Below are 20827 nucleotides of genomic sequence, written 5' to 3'. Positions count from 1 at the left end.
TTTAAAATTAATTAATTAATTACATTTATTTATTCATAGACACACACACACAGAGGCAGAGACATAGGCAGAGGGAGAAACAGGCTCCATGCCAGGAGCCCAACGTGGGACTAGATCCCGGGTCTCCAGGATCACACCCCAGGCTGCAGGGGGAGCCAAACCGCTGCACCACCAGGGCTGCCCATGTTCTAGTTTTTTTTAAAAAAGATTTTATTTATTTATTCATGAGAGACAGAGAGAGAGGCAGAGACAGGCAGAGGGAGAAGCAGGCTCCATGCAGGCAGCTGGATGTAGGACTCAATCCCAGGACCCCAGGATCACCATCTGAGCCAATGGCAGATGCTCAACCACTGAACCTCCCAGGCGCCCCATCATGTTCTAGTTCTGTGCTACTGCTTAGTAGTTGCGTGAACCAAGGCTGCATTGGACAGTAGTGCACTGCAGGGTAGGAGGCAACTGAATTCCATAAGCATTCTGTTCCTCAGATCATTTCCATTTGGGCTGATTCCCCCGAGTGTGAGTGTGAGGGTGGGTGGGTAGGTGTGTACCCTTTTCTAATTCAGGAGGTGGCCCTGAACAGCAGAATCCCAATGTGGGAGGGGAGGAGGGTCTTGCAGTAAGCAATAGTTTGTGACTCTCAGTCTCCTTACTTGTGAAACTAAGTTAGTTATGCTTGTTTAGTCTGATTCAGGAGATTGGTGGGAGGGTCAAATTAGATTACAGAAGGAAGATGCTTCTATAAAAAATATGATATGAATATTTGATAATAAAAAGTGATAATTACTACCATCACGCCCCCAGGCCTTTGTGTCCAGTCACTTTTTAAATCCTAGTAGTTAAGGAGTAAAACTGTAGGAGTAAAAGGAGGCGGACCTCCTCAGTTCAATTTCTGGAAAATGTTTTGAAATTTCTGCATGAAAGGGCTTGTCGAAGGAAGACAGTGCAACCTCCTGTCTCTGACAGGTCCTAAACTCCAGATTTATGGTTATTTGGGTTCTTTTTGGCATCTAGCCAGGTGCTGTGCTTTATTCACTTTCAGGACAACTTTACTGCCAGTCTACCTGAAGGATTTTAGTTTAGGTAAGTCCCCTTTCCCTTAAATGGGCTAAGATAATCATGACCCTCTTTAGCAAGTTCACGTGGAAAATAGTTGTGTCAGGTGTTAGTAATTATTTATCAAGCCAGGGACTGTCTGGGTAGACTCTCTTTGGCTCAGGTCCTTAGCTGATGGAGACAGTGAGGAAAGCCCAGTCTGGATCACTAGTCCAAGTCCTTTGTGTTTACGTACGTGGAAGCTGAAGCCCTGAGAGATTCAATGACTTGTCCAATGCAGGAGGTTGAGGGCTGGTACTGGGTCTGGAATCCATTCTTCTGTATCATCCTCTTGCTCTTTTTATAAGATACTTTGCAGAGATACCACAAAAGTATAGAACCCAATACCACTTGGGGCGTGTCCCTGAAGTTAGAAAGGTGAGGTCTCAAAACACCCGAGGAAGCAGTTTGGGCTATTTGTGTATTAAGTCCCCGCCCCCCCACCTGCCTGGCCTCGCCCCGCCCACTTCCTCCGCGGTAGTCCCGCCCCCTTTCGGTGGCCCCCGCCGCTTCCTGGTAGCTCAGCCTGCTCCTCCCCCCGCCCGCGGAACCAATGTTCGGAGGCTTTTCAGGGTCAGCCGGATCTTTCTCGCTCAGACTCTTCGCAGCGGTGACTCGGCAGCAGCGTCTCTCGTCATCAGTGACCGCCCCGTACCTTGCTACGCTTTGCGTCGCCCTGCTAGGAGCAGTCACCTCCTCCTTGGCAAATAGTCCTCGGCGGGGTCCGAGTTCTTGGTTAATAGGAGAGGGGAGGTAGAAGAAGTTGCAGCTAGGGAACACGGAATCGACAAGGAGAGGGGGATAGAGACCCAAGTTTCTGCAGTACTGCGCGAAGTTAGTTAGAAACTCCTCGCTTCCTAAGAGGATCCTTCCGCCTGCAGTAGCGGTGGTGAGGCCGAGGGAGCCGCCATTTTGGATGTTCGGTTCCTGCTGCCACTGCTGCCGCCGCCCCCGGAGCTGCTGGTTTCATTCGAGGTTTCGGGCCGGTGAGTGTCACTCGCGGCGCTACGAACATATTGCTTCTTTTGCCCCGCGCCTGCTGGGAGTGCTCGGCCGGAAGCTTCCTGTCAACACCGGAGGTCCGGTCCTCGGCTTCGGGGGGCGAGAAGAGAGGACAGAGGCTGGCCCAGGAGGGGCGCGGAGTCCCAGGGGCTGCTCCGACTTCTTGAGGGCCGACCCGAGGCCTCGGACCCGGAGGCTCCCCGCGCGGCTGCGTTCGGAGTCGTGGCGCTGCCCGGCCGGTGCGGGCCTCCTCTGGACCCATTGACTTTCTCGGGCTTCGATCCTCTCTTGAGGGCTCGTTCAGGGAGCCCGGGGTTAGCGGGGCGGGTCCCACCCCCGCGTGTCGTCTCGGAGCTACGTATCAGCGTTCTCGTGTCTTGCACTCGGGTCAGGTCTTTCGTAGAACTCTGTAAAGGTCTTTCGGAGGCTCCGTTAGTCGCTGTCTGCCCCGCAGTGCCGGCCCCTCGGAACCGGACGTCGGCCTCGCCTCTCCCTAACCTTCCCACCAACTTCTTTCCCGATTTTCGGGGTCCCTCCCCAACTCCCGAACTCACCCGCGAGTCCCACTGCTTAGCCTTCTCGCAAAGCCCTGACCCTGCGGACGTCAGTTCCTACTAATTCCATCTTCTCGACTGTCTGGACGAGTCGGGACGATTGCTTATGTTTCCTTGTTAAGGTTTGATGAAGGCGGTCCATCGAGCCGTTGCTCGGAGCACACTTGAGCAGTTTTAAAGCTGATTGAATGGCTTTTGGGGAGGGATAGGGAGAAGGCTGTCAGAGGTTTCTCATTTGTGAATTCTCTTCCTGTGCTGAACAGTTGGCTTTTTTTGGGGGGGAGGAGGGGGTGTTTATTGACACTTCTGTACTTGTCTTGGTGGTGTATGTCCCGGGGCAGGGAAATTGCCTGAGAAGGAAGGATCTTAATCCGACCTCCGTAGTAAGGGAAGTAACTTTTTTTTTTTTTGGCTCCTGTCGCGATTAGTTAACAGAAGAGAGGACGGAAGATTTCTTAGTGATCTCAACTTGCAGGTGTTTCGTACGGCAGTGATCTTTGCTGATTCTTAAAAATACTTAGACCTCGTGTGTGGGATTTTTTTCTTTTTTTGGGGGGGGGGGAGCTCGTTGAATTTTAAATGTTCGCTTCTACTGTTCCCCATAATACTTGTCAGACTATACTATACCCTTAACCTTTTGGCTTAAAAATATAGGCTCTCCAGGTGTCCATAATCTCATTACTTTTATGCTGTTCTTAAAGTATGTTTGCAGTGTAGCGTGCTTGAGTAAAAAGCATTTCACAGTAATTCACGGATTATTTCCTACATTTTAAGTTAGGCGAGTGTGATTGAATCCCCTCTATTTCATCGCAGCCTGGGTTTTAAAATCTGCGAGAGACAAATAATTTAAGATTACAGTTTAGGGACAGCTGAAATTTAAATTTGTAACTTGACGGACTCGATGTAGGGAGTGAAGAGGAAAATGAAAAAAAAAAAAACATAACTTGAATCAAACCTTTTAATACTTCTAAGCCATGTCTAAGTGCATTGTTCTTATCAGGTAGATAAATTCCTGTACTGGTCATATGATGTTTCAATAGAAGACTGAATGTTTTCATTGTAAATAGTGTTCTTTGTTTTAAAGATATTTTTCAAAAGTATGTTAGTATTTGTGTATTTACTCTTGAGATAGGGAATTTCTCTTTTGGTTTGAAGGAACTGTCGAACCCCTGAACGTGTATGGGATACCTAACTCATTTACCAAGTATCCCCATGTAGTTATTGAAATGTTCATTTCTGAGCTATATATATTTTTTTTCTGAGTTAAATTTTTTAAAAGGTTATTGGAAGAAATATCAGGTGTTACCCAACTCATTCATTTTGTTATAATTATTGGTAGTTAAACGTCGTTCATTCTTAAGTGGTTTACATTCAATTGGAGAGTGTCCTTTTGCCTTACAAATTATAAGCAAAGTGCTGTTGATTGCACTGTTGATTAATCACATACTTGAATGTCTATTTTGTCTAAGGTGGTGGGATTATACTTGTAAGAAACATTATTTAGGATATCTCAATTCATTTTCTTCTGGGAGCAGTTGCTTGTTCCTTGTAGATTTGAGAGTTAATTTTATTTTTTTAGTGAACTCTACCTCCAACTTGGGGCTGGAACTCACAACCCTGAGATCACGACCTGAGCTGAAACCGAGAGTTGGATGCTCAACCAGCTGTGCTACCCCAGGCACCCTCAAGTTTTTTGTGATTTATAAAAACTCTTTACATACTGAAAAAGTTGAATATTTTCCAAAAGACTATTTTTAATTAAAAAAAAAGAATTAGGAAACTACATACCAAAACAGATTTTCAAAATGCTTAATCCTCTTACTTGCATTTGATGAGGATTTAAAAATTTTGTGTATAAAGCAGGACTTAACTAATAGAACTTTAAAACTCTTGGATTTAACTTCAGAGACTCTAAAAACTATTACTTTCCCTTTCTGTAAACTGCAACTACTTGTTTAGCTATTTTTGGTCCTTAAAATTCATTAATTCTCAGCTTTATGAATTGTTTAGAGTTCTTGATTTTGGCATTTTCATCTCTTATTTTTATTCAGTTTCTTTCATGCAGGATAAGATTTAACAATTATTTTTAAAATTAAGAGAACATAGAGATTTGTGTAAGCTCTCATATTTCTTGGCTTCTAGGTTTCCAAAATTGTACCTTTTCAAAAAGTATTAGGATTTTCCCATTTGCTTTTTTTGTATAGAAAATTTTATATCCGTGAAGGCATTCATTTCTCTCTTGAAAATACATGTAAAGTTTTTTTTCCCCCTTCACTGAAGGAGTAACACAAAATACTTAATTTTTTTTTCAAAACACTTAATTTGGCATGAGTTTTGGTTACTACAATAATCTCTCTTCAAAGTTTGAAGAGTCCAGAAGTAAAAGAAACAACACAGAACTTTACATTTGAGTCAGCATTAACTAACACTTTTTATGTGTAAAAAGGACAAGGTTTAAGATAATATGGTTGACACGAGAAATGCTTTTTCACTAGGTATTTGGAGGTTTTGTGTTTTGGCTTACTCACAATTGGAGAGGGAAGATAAGGGATAAATGTTGTCAATGAAAAATAGATTTCAAAGGAAAAAATCATAGTTTTTAAAAAGATGATGGAAACATATGTGGCTTTTGTACTTTATAAATAAATGAAGACATTTTAAAGGCAAGTAGTTTTTACCTCCTTTCTCTGTTGATACAGTGCAGCAAAGTGTAACCTGATAAGTAGTTGCTTTGCTCACTCCAGCTTTCTTGTTGGAGCTGATTGTGATTATGTTTTACTGAGCATTGTAGGCTTTTCAGCTTGTTTGGCCTTGAGGTTAATGTTATGGACTTCTGGGAAGAGCAAACATTAGAATGACATGATCTTAGGTCTTTGAGGCTGTAAAATCTTTGCACTCCCCTTTTCTTATAAATCTTTGAGTTAAAAATGAGACTGACAAAATAGATGATGTACACTATTGGGTTAAAAGAGCTAGCTTTAGTAAATGATCATATAGTTGTACAACCCAAAAGGAATTCTATTAGTATTTTTACAGCTTATTTTAGTGAAGCTATTTACTAAACCTCACTATTGGGAAATTATTCTGTTTTAAGCTGAAGAAAAGGAAGGGAAGTAATTTTTTAAAATTCCTTTTTAAAGTCTGCACAAAGGATTTGGTGTCCTTCCCACTTTTTTAAATTTTTGAAAACACGATCCTTTTAAAATATGCTGAAAATACTGGTTTGAGATGAATAGAGAAACTAAGTGACAAAGTTTTTGTAGAAACTAGGTTTTGGGTATGATTTATTGAAGGTAAGCTGTTGTGAGAAGAGCTTTTTTTTTCAGATAGTACACTGGATATGTGATTTTTTTTTATTTTTTATTTTTAAAGATTCTATTTATTCATGACAGAGAGAGAGAGAGAGAGAGAGAGAGAGAGAAAGACAGGCAGAGGGAGAAGCAGGCTCCATGCAGGAAGCCTGATGTGGGACTTGAGCCCAGGTCTCCAGGATCGTACTCCGGGCTGAAGGCAGCGCCAAACTGGTGGGCCATCGGGGCTGCCCTGTTTTTTAAACGTGTGTTTGTTTCTACCAGTGGAAGTTGAGCTTTTTATTTTCTTTAGAAACATCCCATGGCAAAAGCATAATAAATGGTGTTGAATATTTAAGAAAGTAGAGTGAGGAAGTAGCTTACTAGCTTTTAGTTGTTATTTTTATTTACATACACTGAAATTTATTTATTTAAAAAATTTTTAAAGTAAGCTTTCCACCCAGTGTAGGGCTTGAACTCAACAACCTCAAGATCAAGAATCACATGCTCTGTGGAGCCAGCCAGGCGCCTCTATGCACACTAAACTTTTTACTGTTTCTCCAATACTTCATGTTCTTTCATTTTCTTTGTACCTGTTCTGCCTATACCTGGAATGCTTTTCTTTTTTCCCTTCTACCTAGTGAACATGTTCTTCCTTCCTCTTTACCCCCAGGCAAAGGGGTGTACCATTTTCTTTAAAGTACTTGAATTGTCTACTTTTCCTTGAACTTTCAGAGGATAAGGACTATTTCATTTTGACATCCGTAGTACATAGCACAGTGCCTGGCCCTTATCTACTCCATGGAATAGATGATATGAATGAAAATAATATGGGGAAAATGTTCAAGTACTCAGGTATATGATAATTGGTTAGTACCAGAGCCAATAGCAGTCAAGATCCTGAGCTATGACAAGCTACTGCAAGTCATTTACTTGTGAAGTGCAGAGTTGATGTCAGGGAAGTTTGTTTTCAGATTTAGAAAACATAAAACCTTGTGTCTTTGTCCTTGGAAATATTATTTAGATGTTTAACTTTGAAATTGACATCATTCTTTTTTCTCTTTGTGATTTACTCGGACTCTTTGTTTTGCAAAAGTTTCAAGTGGCAGCAAAGAAATTAAAAAAAAATCACTCTTTTCGCTCTTTCTTTTGAATATCTAATTTGTAATTCATTATGGTAAAGAAACTGATAGTAAGTTGAGAACTTCAGTCTTTTCCCCGCTAATGAAAATTGGTTGATACAGTTCAATGATTTGTTATTTTCTCTCCTCCTGTTTGAATTATAAACTTTTATATAGTGCTAAAAAATCTAAAAACATTTAGAGCTATTAATTTCTCTCAATCTCTTCATTGTTACTCCCTAGCCATTTTACCAGGTTATGGGTATACTTCAGTATTTCTCTCCCATGTTTGGTCAAGTGTTGTATATAGTAACACAAATATGCACATACATAAGGGAGATCATACTTTTTATTTTACTCTGTAACAAGCTTTTATTTATTTTTAAATATTTTATTTATTTGAGAGAGAGAGAGCATGAGAGGTGTTGAGGGGCAGAGGGAGGAGGAGAAGGCGACTCCCGGCTGAGCAGGGAGATGAACTTGGGGCTCCATCCCAGGATGAGCCAAAGGCAGATGCTTAACCAACAGAGCCACCCAGGCGCCTCTGTAATAAGCTTTTCTTAACACATCCTGGTCAGTAAATATAATTAGATCTTGTTTTTTAAACATCTCTATTATGTCTCAGCATGGATGTGTACTATATGGAATTTATTCAGTTCCTTTTTTTTTTTTTTTTAAAGATTTATTTATTTTTAGAGAGGTAGTGTGGGGAGTGGGGTAGGGGGAGGAAAGACAAAAGACAGAATTCTCAAGCAAACTCCTAGGTGAGTGTGGAGCCCAATGTGGGACTTGATCCCAGGACCCTGGGATCATGATGTGCACTGAAAAGGATTCTGAGACTTAACTGACTGAGCCCCCCAGGGGCTCCTATTCAGTTACTTTCTTATGAACATTTAGGTTGTTTTAAGATTTTGTTAATATAAACAGTGATACAGTAAACATCCTTGTACATGTTACCTTATTTGCTGCTATTTTAATTTCTACATATTAGATTCTCCAAAGTGGGATTTCTGGGTTAAAGGAAATATGCTTGAAAAAATTTTTTTTTTAAGATTTTATTTTTAAGACCAAGAGAGAGAAGCAGAGACATAGGCAGAGGGAGAAGCAGGCTCCATGTCGGGAGCCTGATGCGGGACTCGATCCCAGGGCTCCAGGATAATGCCCTGAGCTGAAGGCAGATGCTGACCCACTCAGGTGTCCCTGAAATGTGTTTTTTTTTTCCCCCTGAAATGTTTTTATTGCCATATTATTCTTTAAGTAGGTTGTCACCTACTTTAAGTAGTGTCCACCTCCACTAATAGTGGGTTTTCTGTATCATCATATCATTAGATGCAAATAATTTTTAGTGGTCTGCTAGATGATGAATCCTTTTTCAGTTTGTCTTAATTTTCCTGGCCATTATTGGAGCTAGCCTTTTTTTATTGTGGTTTTTGCTGTTTGGATTTCCTTTATTGAAAATCTTCTGTTCATGTCCTTAGTTCATTTTTCTTTTACGTGGTTTGTCCCCTTTATCTTCTAGGAACACCTTTTGGTATATTCTTTGTTGTATGACACCTGTATTTATTCATCTGAAATTAACTTTTATATGATAAAAAGCAGTGGGTCTTTTATGGTTTTGCTTTGTAGAGAGAGCCAGCTACATGAGGATTAAACAAATCTTGCTTTCCTCAGTGAATTAAAGGCCGTTTTTTTAAAAAAATATTTATCTGAGAGATAGAGATAGCATATACAGAAAGAGGGGTAGCAGGAGAGGCACAAGCAGACTTCCCACTGAGCAGGGAGCTTGATGTGGGAACTTGACCCCAGGATCTTGAGATGATGACCTGAGCCAAAGGCAGATGCTTAATTGAGCCGATGAGGTGCCCCAAATAAATGCCATCTTATATGTTGTTTCCATATATGTTTGCTCTATTTCTGGTTCTTTTTTTCTCTGTACTATTATTTTACTTTTTTGAGTGTGATAACTTTGTAAAAAGTTGCACTCTGTTAAGAAAAGCTCCTATCACTGCCATTTTTCATTTTCTTGACAGTCTTAAACATTCATTTTTATATCTATTGATTGAAAATAATTCTTTTTTTTAAAATTTATTCATAAAAGGCACAGAGAGAGAGAGAGAGAGAGAGGCAGAGAGAGAAGCAGGCTCCATGCAGTGAGCCCGACGTGGGACTCAATCCCGGGTCTCGAGGATCACACCCTGGGCCTAAGGTGGCGTTAAACTGCTGAGCCTGCTGAGCCACTTGAGCTGCCTTATTCAAAATAATTCAATTGGGTTCAGAAAACCTCAGAAAAAGCCCACTGTTTGGAATTGCACTATATTCATATATTAATTTTGAGAGGCCTGATGTTTTTAATTATCTTAATTTTTCCTTATGATTAATTTCCATTTATTCAGGTCCTTTTTCAGTTTTAAGTCCTTCAATAAAAGTTTCATAAATTTAATAGTTTTCATGTAATTCTTAGGCCTTCCTAGGTATTTTATAGTTTTTGATACTATTGTCAATGGGACTTTTCCTCCTCTATTTCTTCTTTCTTTTCAAGATTTTACTTATGCATAAGAGACACACAGAGAGGCAGAGGGAGAAGCAGGCTCCTCTTGCGGACCCTAATGTGGGACTCAATCCCAGGACCCCGAGATCACACCCTGAGCTGAAGGCAGCCGTTCAGCCACTGAGCCCCACCCAGGTGCCCCTATTTCTTCTTTCTTTTTTCTTTCTTCTTAATTTCTTTCTTTCTCTTTTTCCCTCTCTCCCTCAGCTCCTCACTTCCCCTCTTTCTCCCTCCCTCTCTTTCTCTTCTTTCGGAGAGAATCTTATGCAGACTTCTGCCCAGTGTGGAGCCCAACATGGGGCTTGACCTCACAACCCCGAGATCATGAGCTGATCTGAAATCAAGAGTTCGATGCTTAATGGACTGAGACATCCATGTGGCCCTTCCTCCTCTATTTCTAACTGATGTCAGAAACGTGGGTTAAAAATGGATCTTTAGGGATGCCTGGGTGGCTCAGCAGTTGAACATCTGCCTTTGGCTCAGGGTGTGATCCTGGAGTCTTGGGATCGAGTCCCACATCAGTCTCTCTGCAGGGAGCCTGCTTCTCCCTCTGCCTATGTCTCTGCCTCTCGGTGTGTGTGTCTCATGAATAAATAAATAAAATTAAATAAAAAAAATGGATCTTTAATTTTGGATCTGATCCCCCTCCCTTCCTTTCTTGGTATCCAGAACTAACATAACTTGGATTTATGAAGAATATGCTAGGGAAACTTTATTATCTTAATATGAAATCATTTTCTCATAACTTTCTAATAAACTTTCTAATGTCATCCTGTAGAAAATGCCATTAGGTAAAAGTGACTGTCCTTTCAGGATGAATGCTGTCTTGTTATTTGGAAAGTTCATAGTTTTCGTTTCTAATCCATTATTGATTTATATTTTTTTGAATTTTTAAATCAAGATTTATTGCTCAAATAAATGTTTGTTACTTAAAAGGTAGCAGAAAATATATAGAACTTTAAAAGGCATCTGTATTTATACAAGGCACAGATAGTCTATCTCCCTTAACGTTTATTTGTTATATCCTTTGGGGCATAGCTCTAAAAACAAAATTTTTGTTTTGAAAATTTTGTGACAATTGTTCATAATTGTGGGCTCCTTAGGACGTTTTTGCTAATAGTATTAGGGATGAGAGTGGAATATTGCTTTTTATTAGTGCCAAATTAGATACTGATTGTGTTTATCCTTGTTTATTTGGCCTTTTTAAAAAAAATTATTTAGATAGAGTGCACACACGTGAGAGGAGGAGGAGCAGAGGGAGAGGGAGAGGGAGAGAGAGAATTCTCAAGTAAACTCCCTGCTGAGTGTGGAGCCTGATGTAAGGCGTGATCCCAGGACCCTGAGATCATGACGTGAACTGAAATTAAGAGTCAGCCACCTAACCGACTGGTGAACTGAAATTAAGAGTCAGCCACCTAACCGACTGAACCGCTCAGGCACCCCTTATTTGGCCTTTATATTCTGCATCTTTATGCCATTGAACTGTTCAGAAGGCATATTTGCATTTATATACATCTGGTTTTTTTTTTTTTCTCAGTTTCAGTGAATTTTGGTTATGGATACTTTTAAAAGAAGATTCTTGTAATTATCCTCGCATTTTAGGGAGAATTGAGCTTAAGACTTCTTAGAAGAATGCCAGCTGGCTGCCTAGACAGGGTGTGGTGGTATCTTGATGTGGTCACACATTTCACAGCCTGTTGCTTAGCCTTGGAGATGGAAAAATTCCATTTTAGTATTACATCTAGGGATGATTTAGCCTAATCAAACTCACTGATGTGTGAACTAGAATAACAGTGTTGTAATTCCCAAGGGGCTATGCTTTTCTTCTGAATTACCTGTCTGATTTCCAGGTCACCTCTTTCCTTGTGTGGAGGAATTTGGGAGACAAGATACTTGGGAAGACAATTGATAATGACAAAGTTGGATTATGAGCCTGAAACCACAGCATATAAAGTTGAATGGTCTTGAATGATTCATTTCTGTAGGTCCTGATGAAAGAACTATCCCTGTTCCACAATGGTGTTTACCTCTGCAGTGACCAAAATACTTATCCTCAGATTTAATCTCTCTTTTTCAAACAGTGATGTATTAACAGCACTCTCCCCTTTTCTTCACTCTGTAGAACATTTCCCTTCTCTAAGCACATTTCTTCATACAGGGAAGATACATGTGTACTGTCCCCCCCCCCCCCCCCCCAAGAAAGAAATCCACAAAGACGGTGAAAAGAATCTAAGTCAGATTAATGACAGCTGGTATCTATAAGATATATTGGAAAGTAAAGGTCTGATCAAAGCTTTTAATACTGTGGGCCAGTTTGGTGTAAGCTTTACTCTTTCGGTTTTAGTGTTTTGTAAGTTGTAAATGCATTAAAGCAATTCAGATACATGGAATAAAAATTTGAAATAGGGTTTCTGTATGGAGCATAATCTAAAAAATATGGCCATGTGGAGAGGGGAGCCTGGGTGGCTCAGTCGGTTAAGCCTCTGACTCTTGATTTTGGCTCAGGTCATGATCTCAAGAGTCGTGCTGTCAGGCCCTGCGCCCTGCACCTGGCTTTGTGCTCAGCTGGGAGTCTGTTTGTCCCTCTCCTTTCCTCTCATATGAACAAATAAATAAATAAAATCTTTTACAGAATAAAGGCACTGCTGTTATTAATTTGAAAAAAAAAAAAAGGCCTTGTGGAGAATGTGGGTGAGAGAGTGCAGTAACTTCTTTTGGAGGGTTTGCCTAGTGTTAACTTACGTCCCTTGAGTGTTCTTAGCCATACTTACATCTGTGACTGGATGTTAGACAGTAATCACTGGCAAAGTTAATTGAAATCTAGTTTCTTGAATCTCATTGTTTAGCAAGAAACACTTCAAGTATAGATTTTGTGATAGAAAAGGAGGAAATTTTAATATTGAGAAATTGCTTTTAATTTAGGGTTTCTTTTTAGATTAGAGCTCACATAGCTTCAGGTTAAGGGGAGGAAGGACATCATACAGCAAGAGCCCCAGCTTTTTGGTTATATATTCTTAACTGGGCTGTCAGTGGTTCAGAGCTCACATCCAGGTAGTATGAGCTCAATAGTAGAAAGTTAACTGAGCAGGGTAGAATCTAGGACCGGATTGAGGCCTGATGCCTTTCCCATGGCCATTGGTAAGTAGCCAGTGCGCCTTTACTTTGTTTGCTTTGGAAAGGACAAGGGCATTTTATCTAAAACTCTTCTAGCATTTAGAATTCAGTTAAATACAGTATTTATCAAATTCCTAGCCTTACATAAGGGGAATACAAGAGTAATAAGACTAACAAGGATCTGGCCTTTAGGAGCTTATATTTGGGAAAAATACACATTTCCAAGGAAAAAAAAAGGTAATTCATGGCCTGAGATTAGTACTGCAGTATGAAGAAAATCTTTATCAAAGAGATTGGTGTGGTACCTGGGTGGCTCAGTAGGTTGGGTGTTTGCCTTTGGCTCAGGTCATGATATCAGAGTCCTGGTATCAGCCCTACATTGGGCTCCCTGCTCTATGCAGAGCCTGCTTCTCCTCCTCCCTTTTCCTCTGCTGCTCCCCTGCTTGTGCTCTTCTGCTGTCTCTCTCTCAAATAAAACTTTCAAAAGAGTTGGACACAACCAACTGACCCACTCAGGTACCACACACATCTCTTTAACTGATCAGGATTATTTATCAGATAACCATTAATGAAATAAATACACTTATCCATAATCTCTGTATCTTAACAAGTCAAAATTTTAATAGTTCTGTATTCCTTTTCCATCCTTGCCCTAGTAAGTATTTTGGGACAAAAAAGGATGTCTTATTTTTATGAAGTGTACAAGCCATGTAAATATAAAACAGAGGGACACTTAGGGATTGAATAAAAGTATTGAAATGCTGAAAGTGAATAAATATAAAAGGAGAAATGGACAGAACCACAATTGTAGTAGTAGGCTTTATTTTTTTTAATTAAAAAAATTTTTAAAAAAAGGTTTGCTTATTTGACAGAGGGAGAGAGCACGACAGGGCCCAGGAGGGGCAGAGGGAGAGGGAGAAGCAGACTCCCCACTGAGCAGGGAGCCCCGTGTGAGGCTCAATCCCAGGACCTGAGATTGTGACCTGAGCTGAAGGCAGATGCTTAACTGACTGGGCCACCAAGGAACCCTTATTTATTTATTTATTTGAAGATTTTATTTATTTAATTGAGAGGGATTGGGAGAGAGTGCAAGCGGGGGTGGGGCAGAGGGAGAGGGAGAAGCGGGCTCCCCATTGAGCAGGGAGCTGGACGTAGGGCTTGATCCCAGGACCTTAGGACCATGACCAGGGCTGAAGGCAGATGCTTAACTGACTGAGCCACTTAGGCATCCCTATAGTGGTAGACTTGAACATACCTTTCTCAGACGTGGATGGGTCAGGTAATTAATAAGAGCAAACAGTTTCTGAACTATGTAATTTTTAGAAATTGGTTGTTCCATAAGTACAGTTTTTGTTTTCATGTAATTGTCATTTTAATTTTTAAAAACAGCCTTATTGAGGTATGCACAGTATTTATAAAATGCCTATAATTGGATTGTAAATGCATTATGGATTGGATTATAAATTATATATAATATATACATAAATGCAGGAATGCACAAAATGTATGTAGTTTGATGTTAGGGTACAATTTTATATTCAGGGTTTTCTATCCTTTGCATTAAATGTTAAATGTTGAAGTTCTGGAACCATTTCTTGGTAATCAGGGTCTTATAAAAACTAATTATGGTACTCTTTGTTATTTAAAACTCTTAAGATTTTAGGGAGAGTCAAATGCTTTTTGCTAGTATACTAAATAAGCTCAAGTTACTATGCTCTGTGTGTGTGTGTATTTAAGATAAAGACTTTAATTTTGGATTTGTAAAAAAATTATAATTTAAGATTATGGAACTCAGAGGTAGAGATTATCAGTGATGTGTTTTCTTTTTGATTAATCATTTAAACATTTTTATAAAATAAAAATCTATGATTTAAAGGGCACAAACTTTTAAAAATTGTGGTAGGAATACAAGTCGATTTCTACTCTTGACAAATTTTTAGTTGCACGATACAGTACTGTTGTCTCTAGGGTCAGTGTTGTATATCAAATCTGTAGAATATATTAATCTTGCTGGTATGTTGTTTGGATACTTGTTTCTGCTATATATGGGTTTTGTTTGCTTTGTTACTTCTGTTTCTTATCGTTAGATGACATTTTGATGACTGTCAGTGTTCTTCCCTAAAACAGCCTGTCTCCTCGTCCCCACCCTCCGTTATTTCCCCTCCAGTTTTTTAATTTGTAAATTAGAGTCTGCAGGGCAGCCCAGGTGGCTCAGCGGTTTGGTGCCGCCTTCTGCTCAGGGCGTGATCCTGGAAACCTGGGATTGAGTCCCTCCCTGCATGGAGCCTGCTTCTCCCTCTGCCTCTTTCTCTCTGTGTGTCTCTCATGAGTAGATAATAAAATCTAAAAAAAAAAAAAAAAAAAAAAAAATAGAGCCTGCAAATAGAGTAAAGTAGATGTTTTAGTATGTTGATGTGATGCTCTCTGTAATGCTTCATGAAGTTATAAAAATATGTTTTGGATTCTCAGCTATGTCCTGTTTAGCTGAGTCATCAGTATACACCATATTCATGCCCTTTTTTTTTTAAAGGATAGTTGTTACTAATAATAGATATTTAAGCTGTTGTATTTTTTTTTTTTTTAAGATTTTATTTATTTATTTGACAGAGCACAAGCAGGGAGGGTGGGAGAGGGAGAAGCAGGCTCCCTGAGGAGCAGGGAGCCTGATGTAGGTCTCTATTCCAGGACCCTGGGATCATGACCTGAGTTGAAGGTAGATGCTTAACCGACTAAGCCACACGAGTGCCCCTAAAAGGTTGTATTTTAAGGAATCTTATGGGTTTTGAGTATTTTGAAAGGCAAGTAAAAACTCTTAAAAAGTAAAGAAATCCTCAACATTGTAATAAGAGCAAGTAGGTTTTGTTTTCCAGATTATGTGGTCTATGGCATTCACTTACATATATATGTTTGAATTTAATTTTTAATATGAAACACTTCACACATAAAGTATATGGAGAAAATAATGATATATACTCAATTTACCCACAACCTAGTGTCAGAAATAAAGCATCACCCATATGGTTGAAGCCTCCTGTGTAGTACTCTGTTCTTCATCATATTCCCCTCTCCCCAATGTGCCTCTGTGTTGATCTTTGTATTTCACATGGATGTTCTTATTCTCTTAGTGCATTTTTGTATCTCTAAAGAACGATTCTTTTACACATTTTAAACCTTGATGAAATACAAGTACTGTATTTTCCTGTAACTTACTTTTGCTCAAGATTAATTTATTCAAGGATAGCCAGCAATTATGGCCAATATTTGTTTAGTGGATTCTATGTGTGTAGCACTGTGCTATAAGAATTTTACATGTATTCTCATTTAATTCTGGTAGCAATCCTTTGAGGTAGGTACTCCCCATTTTACAGATGAGGAGATTGAAGCTCTGGGATGTTAAAGTCATTTGCTCAGGACACACAGCTGATAAGTGGTAGAGCTGAGATTCAAACTCAGGTAATTTTACTCCAGGGTCGTCATTTTAAACAATGATTAGGGTCATTGGATAAGGGTAAGGCTCTACAATCCTTTAACTCAGTTTCTGAAATTAAACAAAAACAAAAACCCAGGCATTCTTCAGAATTCCTTTGGTGTTAAAAATCTGTCGTGACTAAACATGAGGCTGTAGTATTGATTTTTCTCATTTGGTGTGAATGTTCATATATGTTGTTGCAGAAAGAGTGTTTGATAATGGAACTGTTGCCTCAGACATTATGACCTATAATATGCACTGCATTACCTTTCTAAAATTTAGAAAATTCTGAGTTATGTTTTTAAGGATTTTGGATGAGAAATTGTGGACTAGCACTACACTACACATCTCTTCCTATGTGGGATTTTGGAGTTGTTGGGCTGATCCAGAAGGCACTTAATTTTGCAAAAGAAAAAATTTCTAAATATATTGAATTAGTTTGGTCATGACACACACTTTTCAACCTTGTGGACACGTGTGCTTGTGAGAACTGTGCTAGCCTGATGAAAAAGTGTGTGCAGTGTCGGGCAGTAGTTGAACGAAGAGTGCTTTCATTATGTGTTGTGGAAGGAAAAGTTCAGAAGATGCCACTGATGACATCTCAAGTGGAAATATTCCAGTGTTACAAAGGACAAGGATAATACCAATGTCAATGCTGATGTGCAAAAGTTGCAACAGCAGTTACAGGACATTAAAGAGCAGACCATGTGCTCTTTAATGTTTTTTGTTTTTTAATGCTGGCAAATATGACAGTACAAGAACTTGTGGGAGTTAAAAATGGAAAAGTGAATAGAAAATAAAACAGGAAATCACAGTTTTAAATGAAGTTTTTGCCTTCTTCAGTAAATAATAAGTGGGTTTCTGTCATGGTCAGTTTCCTTTTTAATTGGGCAATTCTGCTTGTGTGTTCATTTCTGCAGGTAACTAGGTGAATCATGTCTTTTTATTTTTAGTATTAGCTAGAGCTACCACCGCCTTTGCTCCCATCGGCTGCTCCCTTGAGTGACTGACTGTCCAGATGTCCACTGTGGCATCCGTCCCCTTCCCCCACATTTACCCTAGAGAGTCACTCCATCTCTTATACTGGAAATGACAAAATGGTGCTCTTAGACATGTTTATTTGCCCCACACATTATTTTGGAAAACTGTTTGAAACCGGGAGATAAAAGTACTGACTTTTCCTTGGAAAATGGGATGAATGGAGAGCATTGGGCCCTCCACTCCTGCGTGGTGACAATTTCCTGTGATGGGGGGTGCTCAGCAGTGAGCCTTAGTTTACCTATAAATAAAATGTTCTGTCATTGGTCAGCAAAGGCAGTTTTTGCTACTTTTTTATAATGCCGGAATTGTAAAAATCTGTTTTCCTTCCTAGAATTTTGAGTTCTTAAGGGTAGGGATCATGACCTTGGCAGTTGCCAGCATTTATTGAAATGCTTGACATAGAGAAGGCTTAGCAAATATTTGTTGAATGAGTGGTTGGCAACTTTTTGGTGTGTTTCCCTTTTATTTAGGTCATCTATGGAATAGTGTGACGAATTGAACTGAATGAGGAGGAAAAAAAGAGATGCATGAAGCTCACTTCCATATTTTTTTACATTCTTCCTCTTCCCTTTGAAATGGATATAAATGATGCTTATGTTGGTATCATTTATGATACTGTCTTTTCTGTTGGCTGTAGTTAGTTGACCCTGCACTGTTAAACCCTGAACTTGTTAAACTTTTTCGTTTTCTTGATGAAAGGCTTTGTACTGCTTTCTGAATTCAAGATTCTCAAACCTTGGTGCTTTATTTATTTATTTACTTATTTAGCAGCACAAGCAGAGGGAATAGCAGAGAGAATGGGAGAAGCAGGCTTTGCTGATCAGGCAGCCCAGTTGTAGGCCTTGATCCCAGGACCCTGCGATCATGACTTGAACCAAAGGCAGATGCTTAACTGACTGAGCCACCCAGGTGCCCCTTAAGTCATATTTTAATTTTTATTTACTTTTATTTTTTAAAGATTTTATTTATTCATGAGAGACAGAGAGAGAGAGGCAGAGACACAGGCAGAGGGAGATGTGGGACTCCATCCCAGGACTCCAGGATAATGCCCTGAGTCAAAGGCAGATGCTCAACTGCTAAGCCACCCAGGCGTCCCTTAAGGCATATTTTTAAAAATTGGGTTTAACTGCTGTGTTTTGAGAGTTCCTTTTTATACTCTGGTTCCAATTCCTTTGTTGGATATGCAATTTGCAAATATCCCAGTCTCTAGCTTATCTTTCCATTTTCTTAACAATGTTTTTCATAGCGCAAAAGTTTGTAATTTTTATGAAGTCTGGTTGTATAATCTTTTCTTTTATGGGTATGACTTTGATATAATGACCAAAAACTCTGCACAACCCCAGGTCATGAAGATTTTCTCCTGTTATCTTCTAACAATTTTATAGTTGTATGTTTTACATTTTGAGCTATGCTCCATTTTGAGTTAATACTTGTATAAGGTGTAAGATTTAGGTCGAGGTTCAGGGCTTTTTGCATATGTATGATATGTATGTCCAATTGTGATGTGCATTGTTTATAGTATCACCTAATTATCTTTTTAATGTTTGTGGTGATACCATTTTCATTACTGATACTAGTAATTAGTGTTGTTTATCTTTTATCATGTAACCAGAGGTTTTTATCAATTTAGTCTTCTCAAATAACTGACTTTTGCTTTCATTGACTTGACCTAATTTCTGTTTTTAATTTCATTGATTTCTATTTTTTTATTTCTTGCTTTTTTCTACTTCTCTTGGATTTTTCTTTTTCCAGTTTCTTAAATATAAGCTTAGATTGCATGAGATGTTTCTTCTCTATTGACACAAGCATCCTCTGGTCAGAAAGAAGATCCCCTTCCTCAGTTTTTAGATGCCTGCCTGGCTGTTACTGCCATTACTTTTTCTGCCATAGCTGCCACCATTGCAGTGTTGTGTAGAGACAGGGGTGGAGGGAGGGGAAAAATAAAAGGCCAAAAGAGAGAATTTCTCCCATCTTCCTTTTCCTGGACCAGAGAGAGAGAGGGTTTTTCTTAGAGCTCCTCCTCTGTACTATATGAGCATTTCTGGGTTTTGAGCTGCCATTGTGTCAAAGTTGGGCAGTAGTGGAGGAAAAGTGATAACGTCTTGCCTTTTTTGATGGAACTTCAAATTCTGTTCTTTTTCTTGAATCTGTTTGCTGTCATTTACTTTTCAGAGTCCTTGGGTAGCTGTGACATGCATTTTATTCAGGATACTGTTATGGTTAGAGGAAGAGACAGAAGTCTCCATAGAGTGTGTTTACTCCATCTCCCCTGGAACTAGAACTTTTTGTTTAGTTTTGAATTTAATGTATTTTGAAATATACCGGGTTCTTTGTCATGTAAATTAACTTTTCTGTTTATGCCTACTAATACATTTTCTTGTGATTAAAAAAGAATAAGTAGAACTTGTCATAGCCAAGGGAAAAAATTATTGCTTTCCTCTAGAGGTAGCCTGGTCCTAGAGAAAGAGTGCTGATTGGGGGAATCACAAGATGTGAGTCAGGCCAGTGATTAATTCTTTGACCTTGTACAAGGTAGTTAGCAGCCTTGATCCTCAATTTTCTCCATAAAAAGCTAGTGGCATAATCTTTATTTCTGTGATTCTGTGGCAGAGCTGAGAAATTGCTCCTGGTAACTTGTTTTTCTGTCAGCTGGCTTAAACTCTTAAGTTTTTTTCCCCCTGTTGGACTAAGTGTTTCGGACTAGATTTAGGCTTTTTCTGTTGGTCTTTTTTGCCCTATAGAACATTGAGGCCTTCATAGAGAAAAGATATTTTCCAGCAGAGATTGATCTTGATTGATTTTAGTTGCCATAGTCATCTTTTGTTCCCCACACATCTTTTGTTCTCTCAGAGAGAGAGAGGGGAACAGACACAGGCAGAGGAGAAGCAGGATTCCATGCAGGGAGACTGATGTGGGACTCAATCCAGGGTCCCCAGGATCACACCCTGGAATTTTTTTTTTTTTTTAATGTATTTTATTTATTCCTGAGAGAGAGACAGACAGACAGAGACAGACACGGCACAGGCAGAGAGAGAAGCAGGCTCCATGCAGTGAGCCTGATCTGGGACTCGATCCCTGGTCTCCAGGATCAGGCCCTGGGCTGAAGGTGGTGCTAAACCGCTGAGTCACCAGGGCTGCCCAGCCTGGAGTATTTTGAAACAAATCCTAGCAATCATATAATTTTATCTGTAAAGATAATGTTCCTTTTTGAAGTATTGAGAGGAAGTCTAGCCTTGGTGATCAGGTACTTACTTGCTCTATCACTTACCACCTTTGTGATCTTAGGTTGCATAATTGCTCTGACTTGAGGTTTCTTGAAAGGCAAAGCAGGAATAATGATCTCTGCCTTTCAGCATGGTTTGGAACAAATGAAATAATGAAAATAGTGAATGTACAAATGTTCAAACACTAGGCCCACAATATTACTATTAAAAGTAACAAAATGTTATACAGGTAGCTTTATATAGTTTAGTACATGGGGTCTTAAGAGGTTCAATAGGGAGGAACATAACGAATACCTAGAGAACTTTTCTAATTCCTAATATACTATATCCCTGTCTTGAGGAGTGATGCCATAGTGAACTAATGGGACTGGG

At 39.4% G+C, this 20827-nt stretch overlaps 1 protein-coding gene across 2 annotated transcripts in view; it reads left to right on the top strand.

Moving 5' to 3' along the window:
- The first annotated feature begins 1600 nt into the window (after positions 1 to 1600).
- Positions 1601 to 20827, top strand: part of AP1G1 (adaptor related protein complex 1 subunit gamma 1) — a 75597-nt gene continuing 56370 nt past the window's right edge. Inside the window, exon 1 of one of the 2 annotated variants that reach the window (XM_041770731.1) lies at positions 1601 to 2078. The gene's annotated coding sequence lies outside the window, so the exon portion shown is untranslated. The remainder of the gene's footprint in view (positions 2079 to 20827) is intronic. The other variant, XM_041770732.1, reaches the window with a different exon arrangement.

This window comes from Vulpes lagopus, chromosome 10 (assembly GCF_018345385.1).
Source record: "Vulpes lagopus strain Blue_001 chromosome 10, ASM1834538v1, whole genome shotgun sequence".
Classification (NCBI taxonomy): Eukaryota; Metazoa; Chordata; class Mammalia; order Carnivora; family Canidae; genus Vulpes; species Vulpes lagopus.
The sequence above is the reverse complement of the archived record's forward strand: the minus strand, read 5'-3'. Positions and strand labels throughout refer to the sequence as shown.